We start from the raw sequence: 25765 nt of genomic DNA on the forward strand, positions 1-25765 counted from the left end.
TAAATTAAACACACTCATAGGCATATTTATATAATTACATACATACAATCAAAGGCACACAACGTACTTAAATTAAACACACTCATAGGCATATTTATATAATTACATACACACTCAAAGGCACACAACGTACTTAAATTAAACACACTCATAGGCATATTTATATAGTTACATACATACAATCAAAGGCACACAACGTACTTAAATTAAACACACTCATAGACATATTTATATAATTACATACATACAATCAAAGGCACACAACTTACTTAAAATAAACACACTCATAGGCATATTTATATAATTACATACACACTCAAAGGCACACAACATACTTACCATTTGCGTACCTCTCTTTTATACAGTCAGTGGATATTAATCAGTAAACAAATACAAAATGTTGTTACTAAAGCAAATCTGCTATGAACAATTATTAAATAAGTATTGACTATACATGATGTATGATTACTACTCATGTGTAAAATCTCCAAAAAGGGCGTAGTTAAATAAATAAGTAAAAATCACTCTATTTTCCAAGGGTTTGCGAAGATGGTGGAATTTAACGTAGCTGTACACACTTTTTGTCATCCAACTTTATACATTATACTGTGTATATATGTTTGTTTCTAATTTTCTGGTATTTTAAATCCAAACCAATATTGTCTCTGAAATTATAAGATTTATAAGTAGGTACCTACATAAATACCTATTATGATTACCCACAATAGTCCCAACTGCTCCCAACCGACTGGAGTCAGTGAGATTATGGCACCAATTGGAGTACGTTGTGAGGCTGAGGGTAGTGGGTAGAGTAAGGGTATGGGGAAGAGGAAGGTGGTGAAGTATCTGGCTATTCAGATCTCGTCAGTAAACACGGCCAAAACCATTTTTAGCAATTTTTAAATTCTGAATGGTGGTCTTACACAGGGCGATACTGAAAGTGTTTACCACTCTGTAACGTGCAAATATACTATACCTTTATTATTTTTTAAATGACGATGATTTGAACACGTCACCTTCGGCGAGCCTTACCGTCTTTCGTAAGTACAGACTTATAAATGTCTTACCAGATGATGTGTATGCAAAAAGGACACTATTTTTATTTTCAAAACGAATAAAAATATTTTTGTTTTTAATGAGTTTTATTATTCAAAATTACATTTGTTATAATAATAATAATAATTGGATAATTTGTAGAGCGCCGTTTTTGTGAAAAATCACTAATAATAAATTTTATTAATTAGCGACCGGTTTTGACAAGTCCGTGTCATTAACTAGCTATTTTAAAACTAAATTTTTAAGTGCAGAAATATAGGGTTTTATTTAGTTTGGTTCTTTGTGGGAGGGGATTTGAGGGAGGGGGAGGGGGTTGAGAAGGAAACGGAGGGAGGAGTCAACATAACGGGTAACATTGTCAATATAGGTGATTTACAAGGTGCTATTATTTTTTTAACTATATTAATGCTTGAATTAATTTTTTTGTTAATTTCTAATATTTCTAATGCGCACAAATTAAAATATTTATTAATGTTAGAATGTTTAAACTTAGTTTTATTCCGGTTGAAGCTATGGCCTGTCTCTATCAAATGATTAACGAACTCGGAGAAATTACTATTTTTTAAACATAGTTCGTGTTCCCTGATTCTAGTTTTGAAATTTCTAGTAGTCATACCTACATACTGTGCGTCACATTAATTACACTCTAAACTCGGACGTGTCGAAACCGGTCGCTAATTAATAAAATTTATACGTAACAAATGTACATTGGAATAATAAAACTCATTAAAAACAAAAATGTCTAGAAATTGTTACATAGTGAATGCCAAAGAAATACAAAAAATCGAATAAAATAGTTTCCTTATTGTGGTACTCCATCCTAAGACCACGTTGCAAATAGTGTTGTTATAATATAAACTTCAATTTAGTTAGTGCGTGGATTATTAAATATTTTTACGAGAAATTCTGTGAACAATTTATAATTCCGATGTGACAGCTCTTAACTGTCATGCAAATTCTTGCGAGATAAAAAGAAATTCCAAATACGGCTACCAGCCTGACAGAATTGATCAGACACAGAATACACAAACAAATCTATAGATAAATGAAATGCAAAGCGGTTGCGTCAAAATAGGAAGCAATTATAGAATATGTACATAATTTAATGTATTCATATTAAAGCTGGAAACTATAATTGAAGGTTCACACGTTAACCATAAGGTAGACCTGTTTTAGATTAATAATCCACCCAAGTAGATCTTTGTGTTGTTTGGGCTCATTTAACTAGGAAAACGCTGCGGAAAACTATAATTGAATGTTCACACGTTAACCATAAGTAGACCTTCGTGTTGTTTGTGGCTCATTTAACTAGGAAAACGCCGCGGAAAACTATAATTGAATGTTCACACGTTAACCATAAGGTAGATCTGTTTCAGATGAATAATCCACCCAAGTAGACCTTTGTGTTGTTTGGGCTCATTTAACTAGGAAAACGCCGCGCGCTGTTTGTTTACTCGCTATTTGCCGAGCTTCAAATTCATTGTCATTATCCTACACTCAAATAAATTCACAAATCTACAAATGTTTATCTAGGATAAATATCAATTTCATCGAGGCATGGTTTAGTCGAGATTTCAATTCGAGCGATTTTTGTAAGTAAGTTTAAAATACCCTACTTACGAACCCCTTTTCGGGTATGGTTTTATTGTTTAATGTCTATATATATGTTTCGTTCAAGAACTTAATTTTCCACATATATATATATATATATGCATAGTATATACTATGTTCTGCTAGTCTGCACAAAAACCACGCATGTAAGATTTGTTTTAAGATATTTTTAATGATCAATCATGTAAATATGTAATGTACATAAAACATTAATATCGTTTACTTAATTTTGTATTTATTAATTTTTATTCATGTTTCAGGTCTGTTCAGATACTTTCTCTTCTTTGGTTGATTTTTTTTTTCTCTTTTATGTGTGTGTTTTCACCACACAGTTTTTTTTACATTAATGAATCCTACTTTCTCAAGCACATGCACCAACTTACATTAAAAATGAATAATATTGCACGAAACTGTTACACATGAAAAATTTATAATAAACATACTACATTATATTTTTTTGAACTAGCAGTTAAGGTCTTGGCACACACTCTTTGCTTCATTCACATTCTTACATAGTCCCATTTAAATTTGTGTAATATATTCTCCTTGCACTCATTTTTTGGTTCAATCGCGCTATATGCTCAAACCATCTAAGCGTTCATCTCTTAATCTTACTTATCAGGCTTATATCAGCCTTGCATTCTCAAAGGAAGTAAAATGAAGGGAAACAAATGAAAGAAGAATTTTGAAAGGATAGGGAAGGTATGACGAAAAGAAGGGGAGAGAATGGGGAAACAATGGTAAAATATGAGAAAAGTATGGGAATGGAAATAATGTAGGTGAAAATAGGAGAAAGCATTTGTTCTTAGGACCGTGACATTTGAGAGTGCACCCTTATATCAGAAGGCAAGTCGTTCTAGAGGCGTGATACTGGAACTATGAAAGAATGTGAATGATTTAGGTGGGTGGGGATTTCGAGGGGTTTTCCGTTTTCCCTGAAGGGTTGGAATCCAAGAACTTGCCCGCCCTCTTTTTCCACCTACCTAGACTCCTCCTTAAACTACTATTTCTGTCACACTGCCTAAAGATTGCTTTTTTAATTTATTTCAGGAATACCTCATTTAATGCACGACGCCAGTCACTGGAACCAGCTCATCTGCTCAAAAGATGAGTTTAAATGCACAACTCCATGCACTGGAATCAGCTCATCTGCTCAAAAGATGAGTTTAATATTTATTTTCTTTTTCCACTAAAACTTATGTGTAGTGACTTACGGCTAAGGCTCAAACTACTGACTTAAAACTTTGTGGATTGTGGTAAGGTGAGACTAATGAAATATGTATCTGATATCACGGCGTTTATTGAGTCAGTGAGGTTATAGTGAAGACTCTTCAGTAATTGATAGCGAATTCCTCAACTAGCTACTTATATGATGTATGTCTAGTGACTTAGGACTAAGGCTTATGAATACTGACTTAAACATATTACGTATTATTTGCCAATCGATTGAGTTTTTATGTAATTTTATAGCTTCGAAAGTTGGGGACATCTGAGAACTTGGGGACATCTGTAAAAAACCAGTATTTATTTATTTATTTATCAAACGCCATAAAAAGTTTTTACAATAATGTGATACATGAGATTATAAGTACACAGTAGTACATCGGCGAATATTAGTATTACATTTAAGAACACAAAAATATGTATACAAAACGACATTGAATGTGATACAGCTGAAATTATCTTAAGGCATAGAATGCTACAATAATAGAAAACACTTCATTTAAACAGGATAAAATATACAGAAAAGGTGACTTGCCAACAGATTTAATCTAGCAAAATATTATAATAGCGCAAATAGTAGTGAGTTTAGTTACAATCAAATTTATCTCCACTTGGCCACTATGGCCGGAGGGTATTTATTTATTTATTTATTGTAAGAAACAAACAGCAATTTTATACAGGATGAGTTATACAAGAGGTTAAATGTGAGGTAAGCCAAAATAGTTTCTTATGCTAATGTTGGTCAATATGATATACCTAATACAAAATTGTAATTGGTTATAACCATTAACTGAAAATGAAATTAACAAAAAAGAAAAAAAAATCATAAAAATATATTAGAAGGAAGAAGCAATAGGAAAGGGCAAGAGGCAGAGGAATATGGGATGGGGACAGGAGATGCTCATGTTGTACCTTTTCTATGACTGTGCATTAATTTAATTAACATTTGTGTTCGTACGCTTGACTTTGTTTCGGTATTTCACAAGAGTATTATTAAGAATATCGATATTGTTAAATTGCGTGTTATATTGCGCGCATAAACGGGGGATTGGAGAATTTTTTCTAAGGTTGGTTCTGCACGCGGGCAAATGAAAAAATGGTTTTGTCTGGTATGACAAAGTAGCTTCAACAATTTAGGGCTGTCAGAGACTTGACAATTAAAAATAACATTTTTCATTAAAATAATACGTCCGTTAGCCAACACTATAATACATTTTTGCGAGAAAACATATTTGAAGAAGCACTCGGAGCGCAGAAGAGGCAAGGGTAGGGCGGACGGGGCGGGGCGGGCGAACCCTTCGACGCGTATTTACTATCGCGCGAAAAGTGTCACGGTGACCGTAGGCCTTACCCTTTATAAGGAGCTAACTGGACGGTGACTACATCATAGACGGGGTAGGATATTGGCGTTAGGGTGACGTGTAAGCCACAGTTATTTAAAAAAAATTGAGTACCTACCGCATAAGTCACAACTGCTCCCGACCGTCTGGAGCCTGCGAGACTATGACATCCACAATTGAGAAGCTTTCATATATTTGAATTTAAATTTTGTTTTCAGTTATGAATAAATGCAAATCTTGGAAGTGGTAACTAACCCACTTCCAGATATACAATCGACTGAAACTTTTCATATAGAATGCGTTGTCATCGACAACTTTTGTACTTCACATACGCACACGCGGATACATCTGCATTTCTCTGAAAATTGATACGCAATACATTCAAATCACGGCGTGCGCAAGTAAAATTTATTTTTATTAATTTGTTTTATTTGACAAAAAACTATTATTTTTAAAAAATGTAGTATACTTCCAAAGTGGAAGATTCTCTCAGTATCGCTCTGGTGTAACACAACACCAGAGAATCAGAATTGAAACGTCGCTTTAAACGGCTTTGGCCGTGTTTTGTGACCAGATCTGAATAGCCAGGTAATTCCCCACCTTCCCCTTTTTCATCTCCTTCCCCTCCCCACTACCTTCAGACCAAAGAGGGCACGCCAGTGGGTTAGAGAGTGAGTGAGAGGTCCACTGGCACCAGATGGTTGGGAGCAGTTGGGGCTCTTGTGCGGTTTCACATAAAAATAAAATAAGTTTCTTGATCAATCGGAGACATAAATAATTTGAATTTTAAGGCAAGATTTGATTACCGCTTCACCCAAATTGGATCCTGTTAATTAAATGGACTCGATCGATTGGCTGCCATCAATCTGCTTCGACCATTTTCTTAAATGGATAAATTTAGCTAACCTAACCTAGATTAACACGATCCAATCAAACTTTCCCAAACTTACATAAAATATACTGAAGTTATATGCGGTAGGTAGATACCACATACCCAGAGGCGTGCACATTGTTTTGAATCAGGATTTATTGGATTCCTGTTAAAAACGTGATGGGAATCCATTTCTTGATAAAATAAGAGTCCATTCAGAATAAATCAAAACACGTGCTCATGCAAGTGTTCTTCTCCTGATAAATATTTCCCGAAATGCGACAATATTAGTATTTTTATGTTGAACACATGTTCCGCCGTCCTAATAACACATTCATCTGATAATTTGCTAGGAAATCTGTCTTAAGGCCTGCAGTCCTGTTTTTAACAGGAATATGAATATTTCACTCAGATTTTTAATAAATTAGCATTTTTTTGGATGAGGTTGGAGGTTGCCCACCACTTTCCCATGGCGTTCTAAGGAAACAAATGGTTTCCTCCTCCACCATAAACGACAAGACTACTACTTTTAATGAAAATGAACTTGAAATTAACTTCAGAATTCGTCCACAAAAGAATAAACTTTTTCATAGAAGCGCAGATTAATTTGCTTAAGTATAAGTCTCCAACAAAGGTATTTTTATAGCAAAAGAGGTGGTTTTATTTACAAATATCTCTGTGTTTTATGTATATCCATTTCCCATCTCCTGAGGAGAGGTGATTTTCTAAGCCGGCCATCAACAAACTGAAAACACTATAAATAACTGTAATTATTTATTATCAGTTCATAATTGCAAAGAAAAAAACTGTTAGAGCCAGTTTCTGTATTTAAAACTCCAACAGTAACAGCGCTTTACCCACAGATCAACATTTTTTTTGTAGAATGCAGTCAACATTTATAAATATCAATTTGCATATTTACTTAGTTTCTGCTTTTGACACATTATGATAGAGTGGCCTTAGAGGCACGCACGGCGCTGCGATTCGTTGCTGAAACTTCGCGCCTATTTTTGAAAGTGCAGATTGATTTCTTGCGATAATTTATATTTACATGTGAATACATAGGATAGGCAGTACTAACTAAATGGAATGTAGGCCTCTGCATACACCGTATCATTTATTCGGGTATCCAATTATTAGTTATTTATATTTACTCATTTTGTGCTCGAATATTTAAAACTTTATCTTGGTTTCAGTTTTTCGCGGTTTTTTAAGCTTGATTTATGATTGTTGGTAATTTTAATCGATATTCATTGTTAATATATGTACGATATTCAAGGAAAAGGTTTAATCTCTTTGATGAACGTTTATTAATGAATAATATCAAATGAAACAATAAACAACGAAGTGAATAACGAAAAACATGATTTAAAAGTTAGAATACTAAATAACTACATACAAATTTACAATTGGCACCTATTTATTTTTTATTGCATCTCACTATGCGCAAATCATGTTTTGTCTCATAAAAATCAACCTCACTAGGACTAAGCCTATATCGAGGTAAACAATTAACATTTGAGTGAAGCAAACATAAAGTAATCACAAACATAATGTAATACTACATACAAAAACAAAATATTTCAAAAATAAAATAAAAGTATGTGTTAGATGAGTTACCAGATGGGTAATTCGACATTATATTGTAAAAATATTTGAAGCATAACTAATCATTAATCATTATTCCAAAGAAGAAACACAACAGATAATAAAGATAACTAGGGTGACATTAAGTTTTTAGCAGATGGGACTTATTAAAATCACCTCAGTTCTGAGATTTTCACATGTTTCAGATAAAGTGTTCTTCTATATTAGGTTAGGAGCAGTTGAAGTACACCGTAATAGTATATAAAGGCGTAGTAACAATGTAGTACCAATGTAGTAACAATAGAGTGACAACGTATGTAGTTGTTTAATTTTAGAGGTATATGTAATGTTGTCAACAGATGTCACTTTGATTTTAGCATACCAATCAGTTTGTTTTATTTTTCAATTTAGTAGATTCCTGTTTTACATGATAATCAGTGTTCTTTTATTTTGTGAACTATTTAAAATTAACTCCAGGGGGGTATAAATCCGATCGAAAATTTGAACCGAAATATTGCGAAGTCATGTTTGCCTAACTATATCCACCAATCAAAAACTCTAAAAATCTATGGAATAAACTTTCAAAGTTTTTCATTGGTGTATAGCATAATAAGTAGGCTCAGAATAAGAATTTTACTGTCTCTATATTTGCATATCTATGGTTTTTTAGGTCCAATTTATTTCGTTGGAAGTTAACAATCTATAGAAGTTGATTTATGATAAACTCTATAAATAACAGCTTTAAACCGAAGCGTCCTTATGTTTTAATTACTATAAAAGGAAAGGAAGTGTGATTGACATCACAAGAAGTACTGTTATTTAACAGTAGTAACAACTTACTAACAATGTGGTAAATATGTAGTAACAATGTACTGGAAAATAAAAAATTGGGATACTACGTGAAGTGAACTTTATGAAGCAATTACAATTTTCAATTTATTTCTTTTTTTATATAAATTATTGACCCTTTTTAAGTCAATCGATTGCAATAAAAGCGAGATTCAAATGGCTGAGAGGTCTGGCTGGATTTTCCTGTGATGGGTGGGCTGGGCGGGGTGCCTCTTCACCATTTGTTTTGCCAAAGGGCGGATCCAACTGTTTCTTTATGTCTCCAATTCTTTCTTATTTTCATGTCGATTTATTTTCGCGCGCAAACGAATTGGGAATCGGGTTTAATGAGCTCTGAAGAGTGTGTATTTATAGTGTGTAACGATATGAAGAGAAGGGAAAAGATTGCTTTAAATGGTCTGTAAAATGAAAGCGTGTTGTTTGTATGCACTCTGAATTATGTATTGAATTTCTAAGTTATATATGGCTGCCTGTAAACAGTTATGAATACAATATTTTTTTCAAATCTTTTCTTATACGTTGTCTAAAACACTTCAGTTATTTCATTTTCATTATATGTGTTATTGCGCCTACATAGTGATAATAATAATGTTTCGGAATTATTAAAATAATGACACTTATTGCTCCATTGCATCCCATTTGTTTAAAATCCGGGTCCTAGATAGTCCACTCTGCCAGTGCGGAATGGAAAATGAGACTCTTGATCATGTTTTCTTTAATTGTAAAAATCATTCATCTTTCAAAGGCATTTATCGTTTACTTATAAAAATCACCCACCAATCTCCCCTTAGAATTCCTTATTTACTTTCTCTCAACAATTCTCGCATTTTCTCAGTTCTATACAAGTTCATAGACTTGAATGACTTCAATATTTGAGATTTCCTATTTCCGTATAGATTTCCCATAAAATTACAACCATCTCCCTTAACTTTCACGGCACATAGCACTTTCTTTGGGGTGAATTGCCTAATACAAAAAAAAATGACACTCTGAGTTTAGATTATTTTAGTTTGTTAGAGACTAGTTGATGTACCTGGCGTTGCTGAGAGTAATCTTTAGGAGATATACTGTAAGCTTTTATAAGACATACAATTGCTTAGTACATTATGTTGATATCTCATAAGGTTTAGCCAGCGTTAGCAATGTAAGCGCCCGAAATATATTTTTACGACTTGATTATAAAACATTGACTTTTCTCTGCTTTCTATAAATATAATATTATATATGTAAACCTTCCGAAAGAAATTTTCTAATTTAAAGTGAAAATTCTATCAAAATCCGTTCTGCAGTTTAGAAGAACTGATCGCACAAACAGACAGACGCGGAAAGCGACTTTATTTATTCTATTTAGAGGTTAGAAATTATGGAGTGCTATTTAGTTGCAGGCTGGGATGTGAGAGAGAGATGATGCTTATACATGTGCTTTTATACTATATATAAAATTCAAAATTAAAAAAAATATTTACTGCACAAAAATACAAAGGGTATAGCTTATAGGTTATATCCTATTTCTTCCAGCTAACCCAACAAATACACATTATATTACATAACCCAACAATTACATGTTAACAAATGTATGTAAATAAAAATAAGAGATATTTTATTAATGTAAGGTATTCATTTAAGGTATAGTGACATTTGTTTAAAATAAATGTTTTTATTGATGATTTAAATTTAAGTATGTCGGTTATTTGTTTGATGTTACGTGGAAGGTTGTTATATAATTTAATAGCCATGTAGTGTGGTCCTTTTAGAAATATAGTTTAGTTATTTTATATATATATAAGTTATAATATAGTGCTTTTGGGATTAATAAGTTTTCTGTGAACCTTGTAGCGTGTTTATGTGTTGAGTTTTTTTTGTGGGAACTTTTCTATATTAATATCTGTCTCGTTCCACACTAACGAAGTTAATTACCTGACTTCATTGTCCCACAATAATCTAAATAACATAATGTTATGAGCTTAAACTTTGAATACTAGTGTTATAGAACACCTTAGTTGTTTGAACAATAATTATTATTCTGAATTTGCCAACCATATTTTGGAAAAAATCATTTTTTTGATTTAATAAAGGGTTTAAAAAATTACAAATAAATACAATGGTTTTACAATTAGATAAATTTTGAAATTAGAAACAGTGTTAATAGTCATTTAAGGCGATGCCATACGTAGTAATGCAAAGTCATGTGTTTTTGGTTTGAAAATTTGGTCGCCTAGAAATGTTGCAGATGCTTTAATTAAATACTGCGAGTAGAATACATCTTGGCCTTTGAAATAATCGAGTATTTTTTAGAAAGTCTTTTTATAAGCCCAGAAAAAAATAATGTATAAGGCCCAATGAAAAATGCTTTAAAGTTCGAATTCTCCTACTTGCGAACTCATTTTCGGTTATGATTTTATTGTATATTGTGGCATATTAAGTTATTTATAAAATGATTGAAAAAAAATTAAATATTTATGTCTGAACATCCGCAAAATAAAATAAAAGGCACCTTTTGCCCATGTTTTTTTTTCTTGCATAAATCAAAACAGGCGGATGGTGTTAAGCGGGAATTTAAACCTTATTGCCATCTACGTAAGGGTTGTTATTGATGGCGGCTCGATTTAAAATATGACACGACGTAGTGCATCGCCTTAAATATTAATAATAGCCATTTTTTACAGCTATTTTCACATTTTACCTACATTGATAATGATTTTTTGTACTTCTTATTTGGACATCTTGGTTCTATTGTGTTAATTTAGAGCAATTTTTTATATATAAATAAATGCAATAATTATTTATTTTATAATAATTTTATTTGTTTTGCATTATTTTTTTATAATAATAACTAGCCTATCTATATTTTTTTCTATTGGTACTTACTTGAATAAACCTGGTCGTCTCTTATTTTTTTTATTACACTTTTATCCTGACGAAAAAAGCAAATTGATTAACCCCTCCAGCATTTTAGGGTCATATATGACCGGGGGTCCATATTTAGGGACATATATGACCGGGGGTCCATATTTTATTTAAGTATTTTTATCGTGCGGAAATATGTTATTTTTGACGTGAGTAAGAGAAATAATCATTCTTTCCGGATTGCTATAAAATAAGAATTATTATTTCTCTTACTCACGTCATATTAAATTAACTTTGCGCAGTGGCGATATCGTAACCAGTGAGGTTTATCAGAGGTGTGATTATTGCTAGTTTAAAATTTATATATGTATATGTAAAAGATATATCTTATTTTTCCGTAAAAATAAATACTGTTTTAAAAACTACGTAAAATTATCTTTCCGATACGTACATTTAAAATAAACTTTTGAAATACACAGAAAATATTGCTAAATTGACAAAAGTAATGAAATTACTGAAGGGTTAAATGGTTCCATGATAACTGAACACATTGATAATTCAACACACCTAAAGTGATATGAAGTCAGTAAAAGCGATTAAAAAAACTTACATACAAACCTAACCTAACCCAACCAACGTAACCTAACCTAACCTAACCTTACCTAACCTAACCTAACCAACGTAACCTGTTTAACTTAGTTTTTTTTTTAATTTTTAAAGAAGTGTGTAGAATTGTAATTTTGATAAGTTATGCGGTCACCGTTTTCTTGATGTTGCAGTGTGAGAAAAGGGTTATTTTCAACTATAAGTCTCAAAGAAAAATTCATAATATTATATAAGTATTATATTATTGTTTTTTTAGGCCTCCATAGTCGAGAAGTAAGGTTGTCGACTAACAAATCGGAGGTCACGAGTTTAAATCCCGATGCGCGCAAAATAAATTTAATTAAATTAATGTGTATTATTTTAAAAATTATTCGTGTAAAATAACAATATATTTGTCTCCCTGTGGAAGACCACCGTTGTTTGCTTGAAATGGCTTTAGATGTATTTGCTGGCCAGATTTGAACAGCCCGGTACTTTCCCACCTTCTTCTTTCCCATCTCCCTACTACCTTCAGCCTCACAACATACCCCGATTGGGGATATCATAGTCTCACTGGCTCCAAGCGGTTGGGAACAGCTAATACTCTTATGCGGTATTAACATAAAAATTATTATTATTATGTTTATTCCAATAATGTATTCAATTCATTCTCCACAAATAAAAAAAAACAGCTACCTACAAAAATTAAACCAAAGAAATATTTAAGGTTCTAACGGATGAAAATGCAGAACAATTTTCAAAATAATTTAAACAAAAAATAATTATCCATGTAGGTTCACAATTATACAAACTTTAAAAAAATTTAAAAAACTCGCATTTAGGTATTTGTCTATCTGGCTGAGAAGTATTCTAAGAACAAATTTGATTTTTGTTGTTGTTGTTGTTTATGTTCTTGTAAAACATTGATCAACGGCATTATATGTTGTTTGCCTTGATGGAGGCTTTTACATTGTTTTGAGAATATTATTTGTAACGTTTCCGTAAACACTATTACAACGTAATGTCTAATTATGGTGCAAATTAATTAATTTCATTACAATGTGCTAACATTTTTTTCTCTAATTTTAATAAATTTCCTTTATATACTTTTACAATGTTACTTGAAGATTTTGGATTATTATTATTTCGAGGAGCAGATACAGTCTGACGGAAGAGTATGATAAAAAACGACTAATTTTAAATGTCCACAAGTTGATAAATCGTTGATTTAGAAATATGAAGTTAAGTAATGTATATATATTAAGACTAAAAGTTTAAAAAAAACGTGAGTACAAATTACATCAAATAAAATATAATGAGAGTATAATAAATATACAATTATACTGGAGAGTAATCAGTATGCTTTGTAAAAACCCCTACAGACCAGTCAATTTGGTCGGTTTAACCGTTGTGCGTCAACCGTTGGGTGTTGCGTACAGACTACGCTATGGTTGGTCCAATTTTATCAGTTGCTATTCTTGGGAACACACGTATCATGCTTCCTACTTTTGAAAAATCGATCCCTCTAGTATATTAACATGAAAAATAAAAATACAAACGTGGAAATGACAAAAATGGCTCATTTAAGAAAATTTAGTCATATGATTCTACTGAAATAATTAACGGCGACCGGATAAATCATCAAAATGATAATTCATCACATCTTTAAAAAGTTATATAAAGTCATGGAAAGTGATGAAACAAAAACTTTATTAACTGGGTTAAGTAGGTTAGGATAGGTTAGGTTTAAAATATTTTTTTTCATCGTTTCCAATGACTTTATATCACTTTTTAAAGGTGTGTTGAATTGTCGATGTGTTGATTTATCATGGAACCATAATTAACATATACCCTTTAACGGTTTTAATCATTACATCCTATTTTATATATTTGAACTGCTCCAAAATTATTAAAATATCTTCGTTCCTGAAATTTTTATTAGGGTAGGATGCACACTTGATAATATACGAGTATAATAACGAAATACGAAAAAAAAAATATGTACACGTATTTCGACATGGTTATAATATATTCGTATTTTTACTAGGAGTTTAACGTAATACCTATCGATTTAATCGTTAAGGGCCTGCAGTCCCGACAGTCTCCGTGGTCGAGGGATAAGGCTCTCGACTAGCAAGCTGGGGGTCGCGGGATCGAACCCCGGCGTGCGCAAAAAAAAAACTTAATGAAATTGCGTTATTTCGCAACGTATTAATTTAAAATAATAAATGGTATACTTGCGGCACGTTTCAGAGTGGAATATACTCTCATTATCGCCCTGGTATAAGACCACCATTCAGAATTGAAACTTTGCTTGAAATGAGATGAACCAGATACTCCCCTACCTTCCTCTTCCATCTCCTTCCCTTTCCGACTACATTCAGCGTTACGACATACTCCAATTAAGGATGCCATAGTCTCGCTGACTCCAGTCAGTTGGGATCAGTTAGTTTTCTTGTGTGCGGTTTCACACGTTTCTCCGTGAAGATTGATACAACCGCTCAACCAAATTGAATAGTGTGTAGGGCCCGTAATACTTTATATTCTTAAAGACTTTAAGTCGGTAAAGTCCGCAACGTCCAAGGACACCATTTCTCTTACCGAGTCGCTCAAGTTGTCCTGTCGCCTGTCGGGTCCTTTGCGAGTTAATACCTACTTTATTTGTGGTCTGAGGTCGATGAGAATTCATTTATCTATCCGGGCCACCGCCTCACTACGGCTAATAGGAAAACTTTCAAGGACTAGATTCTATTTAAACTTGTATGCAATTATCTTCCGGAGATAGAGTAAACGTATGGAGACATCTTAGAATAATTATTTTTAATTGGTTTGTACCCAACATGTGCAAATCAATAAAACCCTCAGGCCGTGTGGTATATTCTCTCAAAATTGGAGTGTATTTAATAAAAAAATAAACATTAATAAGTTATTAAAGTTCGTTATTAATTATTATTATCTATTTTTATTTTAAACATTAGTACGTTTCAAATAAATGAAACGAAAATACTTGGTTTTATGTCACTTTATTGATATATTGTATTGTCTACCGGTTTCGGTACCTCCGTACCATCATCATCAGGACTGTTATTAAAATTATGCTATTAAATTAGACAAATTAAATTAGACTGAACAAAATTTATTTGAAATATAAAACAGACACCAAGTCTTGGATCATCAGCCAAGATAGATCTAAGATCAAAAAATTTATAAAAACCCCTTTATAAGTATGTACTCCAACTAGACCTCTGTTATTTAATGTAATGAAATATTGTTATGTATGTTATCTTAGTGTTCAGACTTTAGCCAAGAATCAAACCAACGAAAAATGCCACTTGTATCTGTATTGAGTAATTGAAATATCCGACAGATGTCTCCCCTAAGGACAATAATTGTGATTAAATATACCAATACATTCGAATGAATTAATTTATAAATAGGCTTGCATGCCCATTTTCTTCCTCTTCTCTCTCTAAATAACGGATCAATAACAACCATGAAATAATTAAGGAATTCGAGGGTCGTTGTTTTGTTACCAGTGATGTGTGTTTTAAAGAATAAAACTTATCAATTATATTTCTTGGTATCATTAATTTAACGAGGCCATTTACTGTAACATATGGTCCAATCGAGCCGCATCGTGCACCAGAAAGCCGAAATATGAACCAGCAAAAAACCAAGAAGATGCAGATCATCCTCAGATAAGTATCCCAACGCCATCCTATCAAAACTGTGACCGAATCCCGAATCCTTCCTATTTCAAATTATCCCAAATGAAATATTTAAATATGCAACAAAGATTATTGTTGTTTTTGATTTTTCAGTTGCATAAAATTTTAATAGCTACCTACATTGCAAATTGATACGATTATTGTTAAATGAGCATCTCAATTGTAAGAGTTTTGTCATTGGATTTATTTAATTAAAAATAATTCACGCGAATATTCAAATTTACCGGGTAGAATCTCGCTACAAAATAATTTCAGCGAATTTCTGATTTAAAAGGTTGTCAGTGGTGAGTGGTTGTTCCGTTCTGATTTAAAAGGTTGTCAGCCTTGGCACTGACAAGCATTTTTACTAACATCGCCGTGTTTTCATTCGTAAACTGTCAGTTGTTTGAGGTTAAAAGTTAAATTGTTTATTATTTGCCATTAAAGATGGAAAAGTTAAAGCAGTTAATCAACAAGCGTGGAGTTTTGAAAGCGAAATTGACAAGGTTTAATGATATTTTAAAGACACTCGATAAAACGGAACTAGAATTACGTTATCAAAAGGTCGAAAAATTGTTAGATGACTTTGAAAAAATTCAATCTCAAATCGAAGAACTTTCGGATGACGAGGCAGAACACGTAAGTCAACGTGAATCCTTTGAAAATCAATATTTCTCTGTACTTGCATTAGCAAAAGGTTTATTGAATTCAGTAAATCATGAAAAATGTGAAATTAAATTACCAACTTTGAAACTTATTGAATTTCATGGTGAAATTACTGAGTATGCTAAATTCGCTGAGACCTTTAAAGCATTGGTTCATCAAAATAATATGTTAAACAATTCTCAAAAATTCTTTTATTTACAATCGTGCCTTAAAAAAGACGCAGCTAAATTGATTGCCTCCTTGACCATATCGCACGACAATTACGAATCTGCGTGGCAGATACTGCAGGAACGTTACGCGAATAAAAAAATAATAGTTCATAGGCATGTTGCATCTTTATTTCAGTTAAAAGATATGAAACAAGAATGTCCAGTTGCGTTAAGGCATATTATTGATCAGGCTAATATAAATTTAGAAGCGTTAAAAAATCTAGGATTACATGTTGATTCCTGGGACGCGATTATGATATATTTAATATCTAATAAATTAGATGGATCAACTCGTAGATTTTGGGAAGAGCAGCCAATAGATGGTGCACTCCCAACTTTGAAAGAATTTATTACATGTCTAACCAAACGTGTTGAGGTACTGGAGTTCACAAATTTGCAAGAAAAAAGGCCTACCTACAAGAATGTTACAACACGTGATGATCGCAAGAAAGATTTGTCTCTCTCATTGATAGCAACCAAACACGGATGCATCCTATGTAAAGAAAATCATCCAGTGTATTATTGTAAAAAATTTCTCAAATTAAATATCCAGGGAAGATTAGAATTTTTAAGAAAGGCCCGAGCCTGTTTCAAATGTTTGAGGGTAGGACATTTTACACAAGATTGCAAAAATAAATTCAAATGTAAAATCTGTGCAAGTGATCAACATAATACTTTGATACATGTTAATGAATTAAATAGTGAAAACACAAATGAAGAGGCACACAGCTCGACATCAGTGGCAAATCATACGGTGTTAAATAAAAATGAAAGGATAATTTTATTATCTACAGCGATCGTGAATATCGTAGGTAGCGACAACCGTTTACACAAAGCGAGGGTATTATTGGATTCAGGCGCCCAATCGAATTTCATAAGAGAGAGTTTTGCAAAAAAATTAAAATTAAAAACAGAAAAAATAAATATGCCGGTGTCTGGAATACAAAATCGCATCACACATATCAATCGAAGAGTTACAATTGACATGTTAGCAGTGAATAGTGATTATAATAAGAAAATTTCTTGTTTAGTATTGCAGGCTATAACAACCGACCTACCCCAAATGACCTTCAGGAAACAAGAGTTGAAGATCCCATCTGGCTTGCAACTAGCGGATAAGGATTTCAATGTCACGTCTCCAATTGACATCCTGTTGGGTGCGGAAGTTTTTTGGGAAATAATGAATAATGATCGAATACGCTTAACGGAGGGCGGGCCAACTATTCAAAGGACTGAACTCGGTTGGATTGTTTCCGGAGCGATCGACATCATCACTAAAACAAGGCCAGTATCAATTAATTGTAATCTAGCCATTAATAAAATAGGTAACCAGATGGAAAGATTCTGGAAACTAGAAGAGGTGGATGTCATGAAACCTCAGAATTTTGAAGAAAAGGCTTGCGAAGTCAACTTTACAGAGTGTCATAGTAGAGACACGGAGGGCAGATTTACGGTAGCCTTACCAACCCGCCCTTGTATAGACCAACTAGGGAGTTCTTTGTCAATGGCTGAAAAAAGGTTTCATACATTGGAAAGAAAATTTTCCACCAATAAAGAATTGAAATGTCAATATTGCATGTTTATGAGAGAATATTTACAATTGGGTCATATGGAAGAGTGCCAAAAATCCGAATGCGATGCGAGATCATATTTTTTACCACATCATGCGGTGATGAAGGAGTCAAGCACCACTACTAAAGTTCGCGTGGTGTTCGATGGATCGGCAAAAACATCTTCTGGTATTTCCCTTAATGATGCTCTGATGGTCGGACCTAACATACAAAAGGATTTAAATATGCAAATTTTACATTTCAGAAAACATCCTGTAGTCATAACTGCGGACATAGAGAAAATGTACCGTCAGATAAACGTGCAGGAAAGCGACCGCAATCTACAGAAAATTGTTTGGCGCTTTTCACAGGATGAGGATTTGAAGCATTACAAGCTAAGGACAGTGACTTATGGATTAGGACCGTCATCTTTCCTGGCGACAAGATGCCTGAAGCAAATAGGTATTGAAAATAGACTTTCATTTCCTATAGCAAGCAATGTCATTGAAAATGACTTTTACATGGACGACCTATTAACGGGAGGAAATGACGTTGAATCGTGCCACCTTCTAAAACAACAGGTAATCAGTTTACTAAAATCTGCAGGGATGAATCTAAGAAAATGGAGATCGAACGTGGCAGAATTATCTTCCGAACCAGGTCAAGATATGCAAGGATTGATATCTAAAGAACCCCAAGAAGAAAAAATACTAGGATTAATCTGGAACAGTGAGTTTGATTACTTTTCATATGTAGTGAAAAAACCAGTATGTACCGTACAAAGCAAACGGCGGATATTGTCAAGTATCGCCTCAACGTTCGATCCTTTAGGACTGCTAGGACCAGTAACGGTTGTAGCAAAACTAATTATGCAGAGATTATGGATATCTAAGACTTCCTGGGACGAAGAAATACCCGAGGGAATATTAAAAGATTGGGAAAATTACATGAAAAATTTATCTCAAATAAACCTGTTGAAAATAAAGAGAAGAATCTTGTGGGGTCAAAACAGCCTACAAATCCATGGTTTTTGCGACGCATCAGAAAAGGCCTACGGAGCCTGTGCGTATCTAGTATCCAGGAACGCCGAGGGTAAGATGCACTCTCAGTTAATATCTTCCAGGTCCAGGATAGCGCCATTAAAAAACATATCCCTGCCAAAATTGGAACTTTGTGGTGCGGTGCTGTTAACGAAATTATTAAAAAACATCAAAGAAGCACTCAACATGGTTGAGGTGGATACATACTACTGGTGTGACTCTACCATCGCACTATGCTGGATAAGAGGACAGCCAGCTAGATGGAATACCTTTGTGGCCAACAGGGTTGCCGAGATACAAGAGGCCGGCGATCCCGCCCATTGGCGACATGTTTCATCGCAGGAAAACGCCGCTGATATTTTATCAAGAGGAGTTACAGCAAACAAACTATTACAAGCAGATATTTGGTGGAAGGGTCCGGATTGGCTAATAAGAGAGGCCGATCACTGGCCGAAGCCAGAAAATTCCTGTATAAATCCTCCAGAGATAAAAACCAAGGCGGTATGCGTGTCTACTAATGTCACGGAGTGGGACATCTTTTCAAAATTTTCCTCTCTCAACAAGCTAAAGAGAGTAACTGCATATATATTGCGTTTCTTTAATAATTGTAACACAAAAAACTGTAAATTAACCGGGAGGTTAAGCGTGCCGGAGCTGGACAATACATTGCATCGTCTAATAGCAATAATTCAACGCTACCATTTTAAGGATGAGTTCAGGGCTTTGAGTAATAAATGTTCACTGGATAAACGTAGCGTTATTTTGTCGCTTAATCCATTTATAAATAATGGATTAATTTGTGTCGGGGGCAGGCTAACAAAGGCGAAACATTTATCATACCAGCAACGACACCCAATAATTTTACCAAAAAATAATAAGTTAACAGAATTAATTATTCGACATCTTCATTATGTACATTTACATGCAGGGACACAAACTTTGTTATCTCTAGTGAGATTACAGTTCTGGCCGATTGCCGGAAAAACCACTGTTAAGCAAATATTACATAAATGTATAGTATGTTTCAGAAAAAATCCAGTAACCAGTCAAGTTATCATGGGTGACTTGCCGGAAAACAGAATAACACCTAGCAGGCCATTCGAGGTTACCGGGATTGATTACGCAGGTCCTATCATGATGAAAAGCGGTATCACCAGGAAGGCTCCATTGGTGAAATCTTATTTATGCATTTTTGTTTGTTTCTCAACGAAAGCTGTGCATTTGGAACTGGTAACAGACCTCACCACTGACAACTTTTTAAATTGTTTAAAACGTTTCATTGCGCGGAGGGGCAAACCCTTTAAAATATATTCAGATAATGCGACCAATTTTAAGGGAGCATATAATCAACTGAGAGAATTGTATGATAAGTTAAAGAAATCTGATGACAAGATTCAAAAATATTTAGCTGATTTGTCAATAGTGTGGGGATTTATTCCACCACGGTCACCGAATTTCGCTGGACTCTGGGAAGCAGCAGTGAAATCCGCCAAATATCATTTAAAAAGAATAACCGATAATTCAAGTTTAACCTTTGAACAATTATATACTTTATTGTGTCAGGTAGAATGCTGTTTAAATTCACGTCCGCTCACTCCTCTGTCCAACGATCCGACTGACCTGAATCCTTTGACTCCAAATCATTTCCTGATTGGCGGAGGGATAGCTTCTATCTCTGAGAAGGATGTTCGGGAGATACAATATAATCGATTGAATCAATATCAAAAATTAAATGCACTGATTCAAACATTTTGGTGCAGGTGGAAACTGGAATATCTTGCAGAATTACAAAGACGTACCAAATGGAAGGAAGACAAGGGCCTCAGGACTGTTGAAAGGGACGACATGGTCATACTAAAGGAGGACAACCTGCCGCCTAATATGTGGAAACTAGCCAGGATCCTAGCTACTCACCCTGGAGCTGACGGGAAAGTGCGGGTGGTTACCCTCAAAACCGCACAAGGAACATTTAAGAGACCTATCAGCAAAATATGTTTATTACCCATGGAAAGGGATTCAAGCATTGCTACAGGGACGCCCGATGTACCCCCCGGACTGAATAAATAAGTTCCTGCAGTCATAAACAAGAGAAAAATCAACAACCTACCTGAAGGATGACCTTGGACCATCAAAATTTTTGCTAGCAGTCATAAAAAGGAGAAGAATTAGCAACCTACCTGAAGGATGACCTTGGACCATCAAAATTTTTGCTAGCAGTCATAAAAAGGAGAAGAATTAGCAACCTACCTGAAGGATGACCTTGGACCATCAAATTTTTTGCTAGCAGTCATAAGAAGGAGAAAAATTAGCAACCTACCTGAAGGATGACCTAGGAACATCGAATTAACTTGTTCATATTATGATTCTCTTATTTTAGAACTTTTTTGTTCATATTCATCTCATGATTGTTTTTCAAATTAATTTGTCCATATTTATATTATGTTTATTTTTCAAATTATTTTTGCTTATATTATGGTTATTTTTTAAAAATTATTTTTTGTTTATGTGTAAAAAAATAAATTCTTCCGTGCCCTGGCAGCATGTTCAGACTTTAGCCAAGAATCAAACCAACGAAAAATGCCACTTGTATCTGTATTGAGTAATTGAAATATCCGACAGATGTCTCCCCTAAGGACAATAATTGTGATTAAATATACCAATACATTCGAATGAATTAGTTTATAAATAGGCTTGCATGCCCATTTTCTTCCTCTTCTCTCTCTAAATAACGGATCAATAACAACCATGAAATAATTAAGGAATTCGAGGGTCGTTGTTTTGTTACCAGTGATGTGTGTTTTAAAGAATAAAACTTATCAATTATATTTCTTGGTATCATTAATTTAACGAGGCCATTTACTGTAACACTTAGGTTATACTGCTTATATTAACTTCCATTTATTATTACATTAACTACATTAACTTTTCCATATACATTTATTTTTCTTTTCCGATTTTATGTCTGGGTTAAATCTTCCCCATATCATAAATCTGGGAAGAGAAATTGGGATAAGTGAAGTAATGGGGAACATGCTTAGAATTGGGCTGACAGTTAAATTTACTTGGTTATTAATGATTTCAACCTTTGAATTTCCCGATATTTTTATTTCCATAGCTTCTAAATTGTTCAGTCTTAAACCTTTTCCATTTTTATGTAGGACTTTAATTCTTGTATTACGGTTAAAAGTATGATGTTCCGCGAACTCTGAAAAACCTAAACTAGTTAAGCATCAAGTGTTCTTTTATTCTAGTTTCTACATTACGCGATGTTTGTCTAATATGGGCAGAGTGACTTAAAACCAAGTATTTTCATTTCATTTACTTAAAATTTCAATTCACAATGTATTTGCTTCTATTGAAAAATTAATATGTTTATTAATATCTTTTTTTAATGTCCTTAAAAATATTATAAATTCAACTTAGATTAAAGTAAGAAATTATCAATAATCATTAAAAAAAAATTCTAATTTAGTTATTTAGTCGCGGAATGTGAAATGAAAGGTTTTTGACTATATGGATTTGATTTTTTAAAAAGATGGGATTTATGTATGGCTCAAAATTTTTCATTCAGTTCAACTCTTCACTTAATTAAATATTCAGTTAAAACTACAGTTTTCTCTATGTATTTTTCGTCGTTTCGTTCGGACCTCTCTTGTTTTCTGGCTTGGCTGTTTCATCTACCCCATACAACCTTCAACTCTCCAACCCTTCTCCGACTTGACAAGCAGTTTCGCGCCACTTCTGCAGATTTCGCGCGAAAATTGACAGTACCATTTCAGCGTGGTATGTAAATGACCGCAAATTCTTTCTCCATTGTACAAGTCTCGGAGTTTTTGTGATTTATACAGCGCAGTTCTGCAGATAAAAGAACCTTCCCAGACTGTACGATTTACGTTTTGAAGCTTCTTATAAACCGTATTCCTAAAACAGTGAAATTTTTCGCATGGATATATTCGTATTAATGTAACAATCTGTATGATTTTGTTTTAATATTTGTGCGATGTTATATTTCTCAATATGAAAAAAAAGTGTAGAAAATACTCATATAATAATAAGAAAACTAGAAATATGATTTAGGCGTGGTTCATCTTAAAGTCTGACCATTCTTTGTTTAAATTTCACATTAAGAACTGCGTTTCATCATTATTGTCATGCAAATAATGTAAGAGATACAGAACGAGTACTAAATGGATAAGAACCAAAAGGTGTAAGTCAGTGGCGACATTTATTAATTTCCATTCAAATATACATCAAAGGCATTTCTAGGGTGATTTAGCTATTCAGTGGAAACACCAGAACAAAACAGATTTTGTCAAACATGGATTAGTACCTATTTTTCTATGATAATTTAACTTTCTCGAACAAAAAGATACATGAAAAATGCAAGCGTTTTTTTAATACTTTATTATTTTCTTTGGCCAATAATAGATTTACATAAAATATCACTGAAGAAAACAATTAATAAAAGTAAGCTGTGGGCGGGTCTCGTGTTCATAACATTGATCATACATTATGAAATACCGAAATTCTTAGATAGAATTCAGAAAAGATAGCATCAGCAATTGTAGAGCATTCAATTGAAATCGGCCATTACTTTAAATTCGATCCTGGGAAGACCCAAAACGCATAGAGCATGTCTAATTACGGATGTTAGTAAAAAATTTAAAAGTCCCATTCGCAGCAAATGAAATTCACAAACATCCCATTAATTTTAATGAAGACTTTACCACGGGGCTAAGCTCAACAGCTCTTGGTATCCGTTGATTGACGGCCACATCAAAACTAAAGGCAGAAAACCATTTTAAATAATACTCTAATACCAGCTCTTGGAGGATTTGAACGGTATCGCATCTATATACTTAAGCACACACTTCGCCACAATCTTTGTTTACACATCTGCCCTAACGATGGATTCTGTAATGCTGTCCGAATCGTTGGCTAAAGAAGGAGGTAGCGCAACACGGCATAATACCCCAAAAAACAAATCGAAATTCTTTCATGTACATAAAGTAATTTTTATTGTTTCATCTGTAACCTATGAGTAGAAATGTTATTATTATATGTTCAGAGCAAAATATAAACAAACTATTTGACGTGTAGCTCGAGGTTACGAATCGTTTGTAGTTTTGAGGTCGTGTATTCTAATGAACCTAAAAAATTGGGTGTAGTTTTAAAGTGAAAATAATGTTATTCTCTAAGAATTCAAAAAGGATTTATTTTTTTTTTTTTTTCTTATTATTATTTTTGATTTATTACTTTTTCTACAATTCTCTTCAACATCACTATCATGAAGTTTGCCAGATTGTTACTGTTTAAAAATAAAATTATATAGACTAGAATAAAATTGTCATTACAATGCATCTTTTTTTTGATAAATATTTCTTTTCTGATTTTTCTGTTGCATTTTTTCGTTTGAGGGTCGCATACATTGTCTCCAATGATTCAATATTACAATTTGAGGTTATTTCATAAATAAAAATAAAAATAGAAAAGTTTCATATTACTTAGATTTCTAGTTCTGATTTGAAGTTCATAGACACATAAATCATATACTGAAAGATATGCTTAAGACTGCGTTCCCAAAGGCGAACAACATTTTTTTAAATGTGTTGTTTTAAAAAAAATTACATGACTATTCTCATAAGAATTTGTTTTAAGTTGAGATCTTTGAAAGCTTCTCAAAAAAAATATGTATATATTTATTTAGTTACATATCAAAAATAACGAACGCTTTTAAGTAGTCTCATCTTTTAAATATTTGAAATAGTTATTTAGGTTTTCTAAAATACGAACAAAATAATCCTGACGAAACTCTTTCCTGAGAAAATTATTAAGAATCAAATTATCTCATTTTGGCTTATTTACAAGCATTCCACTTGTTTAAAAGAATATTTTTATTTAAGGGAAGTTTAAGCTTTTGTAAAGAATGAAAGCAAAGTAAATTGAATGCTCAAAGAAACTCATAGAATTTGAGTTTTAATCTTTTCTCTCAAGCTATTTCTTAGAGATAAGTTTTGAATTCATTCTAAGGTATCTTGAAAATTGAAATAATTTGAAGTCTTTGATACTTTCTTGTCTACGGTTGAGTAAAAAAGGTGACGTTTGCAAGCGTTCAAAATAAAAAAAAAAGATTACTCAACATGGTTTCAAAGGAAGATATGTAAATACGTATATTAGAGCGAGCATGCTAATGTAAAAAGGTGAAATCTGTATATACAAAAACTCTACATTCTAAAAATATATTGTTTGTGTATTTTTTATTATTTATTTATTTATTGGACAATTTTTACGGCGCCGCTTTTGTGAGATATCACCTCAGGGGTTGATGCAGGTATAACAAAAAATATAAATATTACAATAATAAAGTGAATTTAAGGTAAAATGAAGTACAGGAACAGGTGACACGAAGATAGAAGATGGCGAGTCTGCTGCTAGAATCCTAGGTGGTGAAGAAACTGGACCAGCTGCTGCAGCGAAAGTGTCCACCGTGTCCACCAACAGTGAACCAGCACGAGGTTCGTAATCTGTCCAAGTATGTGTCTGCTGCTAATTAAGAGCTGACAAAATATCCTCACGTAGACAACAGACCTTGGCAGCACCGCTGTGATTTTCGGCGAGTCCTT

General features: G+C 33.3%; 1 long non-coding RNA gene and 1 pseudogene across 1 annotated transcript; both read left to right on the top strand.

Annotated features, from left to right (window-relative positions):
• The first annotated feature begins 11675 nt into the window (after positions 1-11675).
• Positions 11676-11788, top strand: LOC149425974 (U4 spliceosomal RNA; annotated as a pseudogene).
• Positions 11789-16053: 4265 nt separating this feature from the next.
• LOC149425975 (uncharacterized) lies at positions 16054-21947 on the top strand. Its single transcript, XR_016304281.1, has 3 exons — positions 16054-16316; positions 17584-17836; positions 18368-21947. It is a non-coding gene; the product is annotated as an uncharacterized LOC149425975 (long non-coding RNA).
• Positions 21948-25765: the final 3818 nt, after the last annotated feature.

Source organism: Hesperophylax consimilis, chromosome 2, assembly GCF_061612785.1.
Source record: "Hesperophylax consimilis isolate HC1 chromosome 2, BYU_Hcon_1.0, whole genome shotgun sequence".
In the NCBI taxonomy this organism is placed as follows: Eukaryota; Metazoa; Arthropoda; class Insecta; order Trichoptera; family Limnephilidae; genus Hesperophylax; species Hesperophylax consimilis.